Source organism: Triturus cristatus, chromosome 7, assembly GCF_964204655.1.
Source record: "Triturus cristatus chromosome 7, aTriCri1.1, whole genome shotgun sequence".
Taxonomy (NCBI): Eukaryota; Metazoa; Chordata; class Amphibia; order Caudata; family Salamandridae; genus Triturus; species Triturus cristatus.
Genome location: NC_140590.1, coordinates 202,285,844 through 202,298,710, shown reverse-complemented (window position 1 = coordinate 202,298,710; position 12,867 = coordinate 202,285,844).

Genomic DNA, 12,867 nt, shown 5'->3' with positions numbered 1-12,867 from the left:
GTCTTAAACCCCTGCACTGTAATTCCCAGATCACCTAATTATTCCTTAATCAGGGGAGTGTAACTCATAATTACAAAGTATTGGAAGGGTTTTACCACACAATAATTATAATTAGGTGTGAGGTGTTTCTACCCCACTAATACTGTGTAACTTGAATCAGGGCCTGAGAATCTGTGAAGGAAAGAGAGCAATTACAATATTCTCATGTTTTCAGCTGTCAGTAAGATTTCACGTGCACCCTGCAAATGAAGACATTGTATAGTCAGTCCGTGATAAGAAGGTGTCCACCTTCCAGGTTCGGGCAGTTAAACCCTACCCAAAGGATATGTGTGAAGGTTGAGACTAGATGAAGAATAGCATATGTATTACAGGTGCTGGAATGTATTTTTAAAAACCAAATACAGCTTTAATATTATATTAAACCCCACAGAAGTGAAGAGACCACACTCAGTAAAGGGGTGAAACTCGGTACTGTATTTACCAAGACAAACAAACAGGACACATTTCGGCTCGCGCCCTTTTCCAACTGTTTGCACAAACGGTAGTTTCATCATGTTTTATAATTACGTCAGCATTTCACTTACGATTTACAATTTCATGAAAATAAAAAGTGGGCTGTTACTCACAGACCGCAAGCGCATCTTAGAGTGGATATATGTCTGCGAAGAATAATACAACGCATTTATAACCATCATGCATGTTTCAATAACATGATTCTTGATGTTATGTTATGTTATGTCCACTTGTAACGCGCTCGGCTACTCGTAAGTATCCCAGCGCGACACCCGAGGGGAGAGGAGAGCCAATCACGCAAAGAGATGTGTTTTGAGCTTCCGTTTGAATACTGCAAGCTCGTGAGTAAGGCGAAGATCAGAGGGAAGAGCATTCCAGGCGTTGCTGGCTTTATCCACCAGAGAACAGCCCCCGACCCTCTGGAGTTTAAAGCGCGGAACCGAAGCAAGACAGAGGGACGAAGAGCGCAAGGTCCGCGAGGGGACATGAAAGGAAAAATGCCTCTAGAGATAGAGGGGACCCTGACCGTGGAGAGCTCGATGGGCCAGGACCAAGAATTTAAACTTGATCCTGGCTGCCACGGGTAGCCAGTGAAGAGAGTGCAGGTGAGAAGTGACACTCTTCCTAGATGAAATGCCCAGAAGCAATCTGTCCGCCGTGTTCTGGACCACCTGCAGTTTTTTTAATCATGTACCTAGGGACCCCCGCATATAGGGAATTGGCGTAATCCAGCCGAGAGAAAATCAAAGCACAGGTGATTGTTTCTCTGGCTGCCTGCGGGAGAAGAGGAAAAAAATTCCTAAGGGTTTTTATAAGACCAAAGCAGCAGCCACCAGTTTTCCTAATATGGGTGGAAAAGGAAAGATTCTCCTCGAACCAGACACCCAAGTTATTAGCGGGCTGTCCCTCAGACAGGGGTAGAGGAAGCTCCTGTGGCCACAGCTGTTTCCGAAAGTCGGCAGGAAAATTGCCAAAAAGCAAGATCTCCAATTTTTGCTCATTGCACTTAAGCTGAGCGTCCGCTAGCCAAGTGAAGATGGAACGAAGGCACTGTTGCGCCGCAAGGACCGAATTAGAAGCTTTATCCCAGGTGAACAGCAGCTGGGTGTCATCCGCTTAAGCCAATACCTTAGCCCCGAGAGCTTCAGCTAGATGGATCAGAGGCGTAACATAAATGTTAACAAGCAAGGGGCTAATGGAGGAGCCCTGCGGGACACCCGTGGTGAACGAATGAAGGGAGGAATAGAAAGGAGGGAGCCAGATCTGCTCAGCCCGCTCCTCCAAAAAAGACCTAAGCCAGCCCCATACAGCCCCTGACACACCAATCTCAGCAAGACAGGCCAAGAGAAGATCGTGTGGGACCGTATCGAAGGCCGCTGAGAGGTCCAGCAGAATCAGAGCTGCCCTACCCACGGCGTCAAGGCACGCCCGAATGGCCTCCACAACCTCAACCAAGACCGTCTCAGTGCTGTGGGCAGCACGAAACCCTGATTGAGCTGAGTGCAGAAGCGCCTCAGTCTCCACAAAATCTGTCAATTGCCTATGAACCACCTTCTCACAGGCTTTGGCTATAGCTGGCAAAAGAGAGATGGGACGATAATTGCCGGGGTTAAGTGGATCCAAAGATGGCTTTTTAAGGAGGGGAAGAATCTTCGCCTGTTTCCAGCCCTGAGGAACAGCCATTGACTGTAGAGACAGATTAATAATCAAATTGACTTCAAGGTGGATACTCTCAGCTACAGCGGCCAGAAGCCTGGCCGGGCAGGCATCTGCCGGGGAACCAGATTTCAGACCTCTAAGAATTTTAAGAGTTTCCAGCGGATGAACTGGTCGAAAGGCAGACAGCGTAGCAGAGGGGGGCACGGCCTGAGAAGCCGGCTGCCCTCCATGATCGCCCCTGCCTGAAGAGAACGAGGCCTGAATGGCCTTGATTTTATCTCTGAAGAACCCAGACAGAGTGCTACACCAGTAAAACGAGGCGGGAGTAACACTAACTTGAGCCAGCGGGGAGGTGAAACTCTGCACTATGGCAAAAATTTCTTTAGAGTTGTTCCTGGCAGCATCAATGCGAGCCGCAAAGAAATGACCTTTCGCTGTAGAAATGGTGACATAATAGGAACTTTGCATTGCTCTCAGTTTTGTTTTAGCCACAAGTCAGTAGCCACTCCTGCCCCATGCCCGCTCCAAGATTTTACACTCATGTTTTACCGCTTTAAGAGCAGGTGTAAACCATGGTTTGGAGGGCGTAGCTCTGGCCAGTCCAATAGGTCATAGAGAGGCAATCTAATTCACTGCTCTGGAGACCCAGCCCGTAAACCCTGACAGGCACTCCTCCAAACCCCCAGACAGAACAGGCCTGGCGGTATCCAAGGCTTGTACAAGTTCCAGAGGGTCCAATTTCCCAAGAGCAGCATTTCTGATAAAAATGCACCCGAGTCTCAGCCTTGGAGATGGTCCAAGAAAAATATAAAATGGTCGGACCAAGTCACTGGGAGGGGATCCCTTACAAGAATAGGAAAGTTGGAACAGATGGGGTCCAATATATGTCCAGCCCGATGAGTGGGAAGGCCGACGTGCTGGCTAAGTTGAGCCGTATGAAGAGTGTCCATCAGGTCAATCACCTCCCTATCCTCGGGTAGATCCGTATGGAAATTCAGTCGCCCAACACCAAATAGTGGGAAAACCTAACAGCCCTAGAAGTAATCGCATCTCCCCAAGCCTGAAGAAAAGGACCAGCTGGTCCAGGAGGCCGGTAGATCAAGGAGACACCAAGAGTAAAATGTGCTGACAAACGGGCGCTAAAATCAAGCACCTAGCAGCCGGCCCAGGCCGTGGAGTCTCCTAAACGAAGATCCCAGAGATCTTTGTATATAACCGCAATTCCACCGCCCCTTGCCCCCTGGCGATCGACTCTCAAAATCCTATAACCCACAGGAGTAGCCAGTGCAACTATGGGGGCAGAAGTAGAGTCGAGCCAGGTCTCAGTAGTAAGGAACAGCATATCTAGTGAGCCGTCCTCCAGCAGCCCAAAAACATCCACATGGTGTTTCTTAAGTGAGCGGACATTTATTAGCCCTGCCGAGAGCTCCACAGGTATAGCCCGCTCATTGGGACTACAGTTCACATTGGATAAAAGGGCACGGCCCCCCCCCAACTGAAAACCACAGACACTACAGGCCCCTAAAGGCATCACTGCCACATCCAAAGTGTGAGATTGGCGACAAGCCGCCACATCCAGGCCTCTAAGAAGATCACTAGAGTAGGTAAAATGTACTGTAGATTCCTGAGGCAGCAGAGTAGCATGTCCGGTACCGGTCGCTTTCGGGACGCTGATGGGCGCGGACGGGCTTGCCTTAGGCGCGCCTTCGGCACGCCAGTGGCGCGCCCGCTGCGCGCGTCCGCTGCGCGTCCCTTCAGCGCGCATTAAATGCGCCCTGGTGCCGGAAAGCTAGAGCGCTAACCAGCGCTAACCGGCAAGATGGCGCCTCGAGGAAAAGATCAGCCCTCCAACCCCCACAGAAGTCGCCACAGCGATGAGGTAGAGGAATTGTGCAAAGTCTGCAATATTTTTATAGTGCGGGTACGTGGGTGGGAGCAGCGAGCGGAAACACCGCTGGTCAAGTAGCAGCAAACTGTAGTTATTTTTAAAAAGCAAAGACAATAAAAGCATAAGCAAGGTAAAAACACGCAATCATGTGAAGTATCACACTGGTCAATCCAGGTAAGCCCCTCAGGCGCTGCGCGTCCGTTCAGCGCGCATTAAATGCACCCTGGTGCCGGAAACCTAGAGCGCTAACCAGCGCTAACCGGCAAGATGGCGCCTTGAGGAAAAGATCAGCCCTCCAACCCCCGCAGAAGTCGCCACAGCGATGAGGTAGAGGAATTGTGCAAAGTCTGCAATAATTTTTATAGTGCGGGTACGTGGGTGGGAGCAGCGAGCGGAAACACCGCTGGTCAAGTAGCAGCAAACTGTAGTTATTTTTAAAAAGCAAAGACAATAAAAGCATAAGCAAGGCAAAAACACGCTATCACGTGAAGTATCGCACTGGTCAATCCAGGTAAGCCCCTCAGGTGCTGCGCGTCTGTTCAGCGCGCATTAAATGCGCCCTGGTGCCGGAAAGCTAGAGCGCTAACCAGCGCTAACCGGCAAGATGGCGCCTCGAGGAAAAGATCAGCCCTCCAACCCCCGCAGAAGTCGCCACAGCGATGAGGTAGAGGAATTGTGCAAAGTCTGCAATAATTTTTATAGTGCGGGTATGTGCTTGGGAGCAGCGAGCGGAAACACCGCTGGTCAAGTAACAGCAAACTGTAGTTATTTTTAGAAAGCAAAGACAATAAAAGCATAAGCAAGGTAAAAACACGCAATCACGTGAAGTATCACACTGGTCAATCCAGGTAAGCCCCTCAGGCCTGGATAAATCCATCATTTACAATTCATTCTTTTTCTGATTATGCATATACACGATGATGCTACACACATTCATAGCTTGTACATGATGTTTAGAGATACCATAATGGAGCTCTATATGAGCTAATTTCAAACATTTCATGGACGTTAAAAAACATCAAATGGGAATTTTTTGTGGCATTCCATAAATCCATTGCATGATCAAACCTATTACATTTATAATCATGTCCTGAATGGGCAATGTTGGAGTGGCAAAGACCATACCTCAATCAATACATACCCACTATGGGGCATATTATCAAGAGATGTATCGCTGCTTTTTCGGCACATAGCGCCGAAAAAGCGGATATTTTTTTATCGCACAATTTACAAGGACTCGCTACCATGCAGTAGCGTGAGTTTCCTTGCGATAAAAGCCGTTTTTTTCCCCACTTTGCATGTCAGGGATAGACATCGCTAATGACATGCAAAGTGGGTGTACCTTAGGAATACTACATGACAAACCCTGGCTACCACAGATACGCATTATTTACAACGCCGCACCGGTTCGGCGAAACAATGTCAAAAGTAGCTCTAAAACCCCTTATTCGCAGGTATTTAACTCCTGCTAATAATCTGACTTAACCATACTATGAATGGGAGGTGGATTGGAAGGTTAAATCCACATCTCCCGATTACCAAGCATTTCATTAGCGCAGTTCCCATATCGCTGGATTACATATGCTAATGATGCTTATCGCCATCTATCGCAGGCTTTTACATCGCATGTGAGAAAAGTGTTGCTAATACAACGCTAACAGGGCGATGTAATCCGGCGATAGATGCCGATAATCACAAACGTGCTAAGCGCCTTCTGCAATAATTATCGAGGGTTGTTGTTAATATGCCCCTTCATATGTAATAATGTTAAATGTTCCTGCAACTTGGGGATGACATCCAATGCATACATATCAGATGTATACACATTTCAGGAACTCAATATTTTAAATTTTACATTTTAAATAAATCAAGGTATTACAGATTCAATATTACCCTGAATCGTATATCTATATTTATATATATTTACAGTGAAATTAGAAACCAAATCACTCAAATTAACAAATCAGTAAAATACCATAAAATGAATTCAATTCAATCACTGTGCACCTATATCCCCCACAATATATACTGCATCTAATTCTTGTGCGAAGAGAGAAGATCATGATCCTTCCACCATAAGCACCCCCTAAAAATGTTTTTGGGAGACACAGGCTGATCTCAATCAACAGAACATTGCTTTAAGTAGCTAATATGAAGAGTGCAACTTGCAATGAAGGAAAACAAGGTTTCCTCACTATAAATGTGAGTGTCCCAGTGTTTAAAATAAGGAGTTATGGAACAGAAAACTTTGCTTTGTCTGCTGGGTTAGGGTTAGCTTTTGTTGCTGTATTGTAACATGGATAAGTGCTACCAACCTTGTGTTGCCATCGCTACACTTCTAGACCTTGCTAGTAAAAGGCGAGACGTTGGTTAAGGTCCCTCTTTTTGAGCTCAAACTTCATGCTCCCCAAGGGATTTATTTTCTCAAAATCAATAAACTATGGGGCATATTCACAAGGAACTATCGCAGAGTTAACGGCACTTTATCGCAGCCAAAGTTGCGATAAATTTATCGTCCCATTCACAAGCTGGTGTTAACAGCCCACAGCACCAGTTTACCCGCGATAGTAGCCGCAAAAAACATCGCCACAGAGGCCCCCCGCAACTATCACTAATGAGATGCAGAGTGGGTGTTCCCGTGCCAAAAGCTGCAACAACATTACACCTCAACATTCTCAACGACCAGACAGAACTGTGATAAAAACACAAAACAGGCGAGAAGGCGTGTTAGCGCCAGGAAATCTACACCTGCTCTGACCTGGTGTAAAGTCGGATGGCAGCCTGCACAACAAAAGGGAGCACAGCCCAGGGCCACATCGGAAGGGCAACAGATGCCATCGAGCCACCCATCATGCGGCCCGGACACCCAAGAGGGCCACAACACCCACCAACACCACCCCCAGGACCACCCCTCCATGGCAGCCTCCGACCAAAGACATGCCACATCAGCTATACCTAAACATGTACAAAATAATCCGCCTGACATTGCACAATCATAACTGGTGACATGCATGTGTCGACACAGAAATAAGCAGCACACATTCACTTTTGAAGCAACAAATTAAATTTTATTAAAATGAACACTGAAATGAAATGAAGACACATGGCCGCTACCCTTGGGACAATCCATAGGTCCCAGCCTGCAAGACAGAAAACATGATGAGAAGGTGTGTCCTGCGCAAATCAGAGGACAGAGAGAGCGAAGGAGAGAGAGAGAAGAAGAGAGGTAGAGAGAGAGAGAGAGTGAGGGAAGAAGAGAGTGAGAGAGAGAGAGAGAGAGAGAGAGAGAGAGAGAGAGAAGAAGAGAGACAGAGAGAGAGAGAGAGAGAAGGGAGAGAGAGAGAGAGAGAGAGAGAGAGAGAGAGAGAGAGAGAGAGAGAGAGAGAGAAGAAGAGAGGGAGAGAGAGAGAAGAAGAGAGGGAGCACTGTACCCACATTCATCCACACATCCATACCTGAATGATGTAAGACATGATACAGCAGTGCGTCACTGGATGTTTATTTGCACATCCAGTGCAGTCATGCAGCTGGAGCGGTACAGGGCAATGCTGAGCACACTACACAATATGGGCCCATGGAGGGTCAGCCAGAGTCCACCTGGGTATGACATGTACTGCGGAAGAGGAAGGGTACAGCCCGCAGTCTGTCCGCTGTGTCATTGGTCGTCGAACAGGATGTGGCAGTCCATGTCGCTGTCCAAGGTGAGTGCATCGGAGTGTATCGGGGGTCAGTGGAAGGTCATGAGGCCATGTGTGTCAACAAGCAGAAACAGGCCAATTGGTGGAAATTAATGCTAGTGCCTCCTGATCACAAACCCATCCATGTCTTCATCCCCAGATGTGTGCTCTGCCCCACCTGTGGGTGTTGCAGTACCGGCTGCGGCACTGTGTGCCACTGACACATCAGGGGCCGGAAGGGGATTGTCGGCAGCACTGTGTGCCACTGAGTGAATGGTGTGGATGGTGTGGGAGCAGCAGCATTCATGGGTGCCTTGCCTTTTGGCGGCAATGCAATGCCATGATAGAGGTCTGCACGGCATGATAGATCCCAGCTATATTTCGATGATGGGCAGAGGTGGCAGCCATCCTTTCCACCTCCATCTGCACCATGTCCTCCATGAGCTTTCGCATGTGTGCCAGCTCACAGCTGGCATCACTGGAGCCACTCTGAGCGGACAGCTGTTCTTCTCTCCGTGTCATGACTCCAGCGATGTCAGTCAGGGCTTGTTGGAGACCGTGGGGCGGACATAGACACACAAGGATGGCGTCCAGTTTGACAGCCATGAGTTCAAACCCCACCCGCACCTGCTCAGCCGTCTCCCTCTGGCCCACCAGCACATGGCATTGGAAGGCCATTTGTTGTTCCTGGGGGACTTGAGGGGGTGCCGGGGCAGTGGGTGCCTCCTGCTGGGTGTATTGGGTGGTGGGTGGGGTCTCATTGATGTAGTTCAGCTGCCCTGATCCTGGAGGTGAGTGGCGGATGAGGTCAATGAGGTCTTGGATGGTTTGGGCGTCGATGCTGCTGTTGTCCTCTTAGTCATCAGCAAAGAGTGGCTGGGACAGCTCTGCAGGAGGTGTTCATGATGCACCTGCGATGTGAAGGGGAGATGGTGTGTTACAATGTGTCCACATGTATGTAACCGCATGGTACAGGTTGACATTCAGACAGCATGGCATTGTATATTGTGACAGTCTGTGGGTCTGGGCGAGGAGCCAGGGTCATTGGGGTTGTGTACTGTGCCCTGCTTGATTGTGCATGTGTGCCATCATGGCCATCTCCACCCATCCCCACATACCTGGTGGTCACTCACCCTGTTGGGGTTGTGTTGTGTCCTGTCAAGCAGTGTCTGGTGCCCCGACTCCGGCCACAGTATCCACACTGATGACTGTCGACACCAGCTCCTCCATGTCATCCAGCATGGGCGCTGGGCCCCCACCTCCGGTCTGCGTTGCTGCCTTCTGGTTGGAGGAGAGTTTCTCCTTGGTCTTCCGCTTGATGTCATTCTATCGCCTCTTGTCCTCGTCCATTGGCCGCTTGTGCTCTCCGACGGCATTCACCTTGTCGACGATGTCCCGCCAGTATTCCGGTTTTGGTGCCCAAAGACAAGTTAGAGGTGAAGAAGAGTTGTTGATGGTGTTCCATCACCTCCGTGACTATGATCCTTTTCGCCTGCAGACTGAACTTTGTCTTCCTCGTCTTCTTGTCCTTGCCCTTCCCTGTCCCTGATATCCCGGGCTGGTCATCCGGGGTGCTTGTGGGATTGCGCTCATCCTCTGCGCCTGCTCTGGCTGCCTCCATGGTGCTTGGGTGTAGGTCAGTTTGTGTGTGGGTGTTTTTTCTACTTTTATGGTGATTTATTCAGCCTGCCAGGTGTGTGTTGCAGGCCTGGAGCTGCTTATCGTTGATTTCCTCATCGCGCTTTGGCCCATTGCGTGTTTTTTGGTGTTGTGGTTTGTGGTTTTATCTCCGTCGTGGTGGTTGTATCGCGGACATTGTACGTAGTGTCGGCAGACTATCGCATAATACCACCTTGTTGTGAATTCCACGTTGACACAGGGTTATTTTCCCGTGATGGGTTCCGATATTGGAAGTTGCGTTATGCTACTTTTGTGGTAGTTATCTCACGTTCTGTGACTATACCCATTTGTGCTCTTAGACAGCTTGTGGGACCGTGCCATAATATAATCAGTCAGCACAATCCTGTATGGAAAGCAGACTGGTGGTGGGCACATGAAATAAAGCATTGTAATTCTGTTTTTATATGTGTTTAAATATTTAACCAAACAAATATTTGGTTAAAATAACAGGTGGAATTTACTAAAACTTTGTGATGTGTTTGCAGCACAAAGGTTACGGAAACCCAGAGCAAACTGTTGAACTGGAATTTACTTTCAAATGCAAATGATGATTTCTCTTTCTGAAATTTGCCTAAATGAATGCAAAGTAGCGCTATGTACCTTTAAGCTCTGCTTGTTAAAGGGGGTATTTCCAAGGGTGGTACATGGACATTCCAATGAAACTACCCATAGGTTCTGACGTCAATTGGTATCTGTTAACATGTGTCAGCAGGGATTTGTGCCTGAAATTGATGCGTCCTCAAGAAAGTAGCTTGATGGTAGAGAAAGTTTAAATAGTCTTCACATTTTTTCAGCATTTGCGCTGCACTATACAGCACATATACAAAGTGTCAAAAGTATTAAAGCATTGGTTTTGTACTGGAATGGTATCCTTTCAGCATGCTTGATAGAACATACTTACTTACCCTTGCACTATAGGACAAGGGTGTGCTCGTAGATGCACGGCTGCCTAAAGTGCACCAGTGCTAGGGGAGTGAAAAACAGAGCCATTTCTCACAAGATATGGTGCTGTTTTTATCTCTCACATTGATGCAATGCAGCACAACAACTTTGGTTGCTGCACTGCCTTAGAACAACAGTTAGAAATTCACCCCTCCCCCCCGTGGCAGACAATGTCCTAATTTGGCATAAACAACACCATATTTTTGTATCCAATTACTGTTCAGTGATTAATAAAACATCTCCTAAAATACGTTACAATTTATGAAACACAGTTTTGTCTTTGTGTGGACATAGTTTATGCAAATTCATTTTTATCTAGATTAGCACTAATCAGTTTCTTTTTGATTTGTTTGCATCTAACTTTGGATTAGGATCTAAAAATAGGCTACAACCAAATCAGACACCATGTATAATCATTTGAGGGTATTATAAACTTCCACTGCATTTTCTTCAGTGGACAGTATCTGTGACATTTAGGATACCTGACCTATGGTTCTAAAATGTTTGGATTGAAATACAGTGTAATATCAGTTAGAGGTTGTACTTGTGGCATTAGGATGCAAAATGCCTGTTTTCCATTAAACCACTGCTTATTGTTAACAGTGCCTTGTTGTTACTACAATTTGGTGAAGATCATGGGATGAACCTTCTTTGTGCCCCACAGTGGCTCCAGAGTGCAAAATAGTTGGGAGTGCATGTGCTTTTTCGGTGGAGCTGACCACGAATACTAAGGACCACTTAGCCTGAGATTGTAGGAGGTTGAGGAAGCTTTGGCAAGTCATTAGTGCTAGCAGCAGCTTGAGCTCAATCTTGCAATCTGACACAATAAAGCAGAGCCTGCGCGCATTGTGGGGGAAGAGCTTGTGACATGGGCAACTGGATGGCACAGGCAAGCTAGACCAGTGCATGCGGGAGGTGAGGCACTGCGACGCCATCGTGATGAAAGCACGGCACCAGTGTACTGCCATCTTAGTTACGTGTGAATTCTGGTCTCACATGTCACCGGCAATAATTTTAAAAGAAAGTGAGATCCTCCATAAAAATCGATATGACTTTTGCAGTCGTAAACAACAAAGAAAATCAAATGCAGGAAATATCCATGGAAAATAACAAAATGAAAACCCATCACTTTAAAAAAATGCTTTTTTTATTGTTTATTAGCATGTTTCAACAAGAAAAAACATACAGAGTCAACATATATGTAACTTACAGGCCATGGTACAACAACATTCTTCATCCATTGTTAATAATTTACCATGTTACTGGGAATCACATCATGTACAGTGCAACTGTTAATCATAGTCAGTCTACCTGGTATGTTCGTAAGTATTGAACCAAATATTGCCAGTAGTCTCTAGGCTTAGAACCCAGTGGTAGTTCTTCCTCATATGTTTGCAAGGTGTCTTTGCAATACGTCAAGTCCTGAAGCCATTGCTTAACCTTTGGAGCTCTCTTGCTGCCCCAGCATAACGACACTCTCCGCTTAGCCAGGAGCAACGCAACCACACAGAACTTACGCTTATTTGCCCGTATTTTTGGCAGCAAGCCCAGCAGACATGTACGTATAGTGCATGCAATGTTTACGCCCACCATTGTTTCCACCATCTGCGTCACTCTTGCCCAGTACCCAGCCACTGCATCGCAGTACCATGCCAGATGTATGAAATCTGCAACTTCCGCATTACAGCGACAACACCTGGAGTCCGTCCGCAGACCAAATCTACAAAGCCTCGCTGGAGTGTAATAGGACTGGTGGAGGTATTTATAATGTAACATACGCAAATTTCCATTCGGTGTCAACAGACTAGTAAGCGAGCACGCAGTGGTCCATTCCTCCCCTGTCAGCGGATCCTCTAGGACATCACTCCATGCGTCCATCGCTTTATGCGTATTGTCTGCTATGTCCTCCTGTAGCGTTGCATATAGTCTGGACACCAATCGCTTAGCAGTGGGGGTCGTAATCAGTAATTGTAGAGTGGTCAGCTGCGGAGGCTCCGCAGGGTGTGTCGGATACAACGCCTTCAGCACTCCCTGTAGCCGGTGATACGTAAACCGGAATAATAATGTTTGATTACTTAGAAATGACAGCTCTGCAAGTGGTTTAAAGAACCCCTTTTCGTATAAATCTCCCATGGTGTCAAAGCCCACCTGTCTGAGCAGTCCCATGCCCACTTCTTCCTGGGTAACAGATATCTCAGGGTGATGCTGCATAGGCAGCGCCGGAGCATACAGTGGCAGCTTATGTGCTTTTCTACCCATAGTTCGCCAGGCCTTATTTGTCGTATCAATAGTATTGATATCGTGGTTGTGTAGCGGGGGCCTCTGGTGGGTTAGGATAGCCTTTAATGGAGTCGGGTGTGCATCTCCTTCTTCAATCGCAGCATGCGTAAGATATGGAATAGGATGATACCAAGCGTGTGCATATTGCCTTTGGGCACAGAGATAATAAAGTAAAAAGTCCGGAACCCTAAAACCTCCCCGCGAGTAAGGCAGCGTTAGAGCATGCAA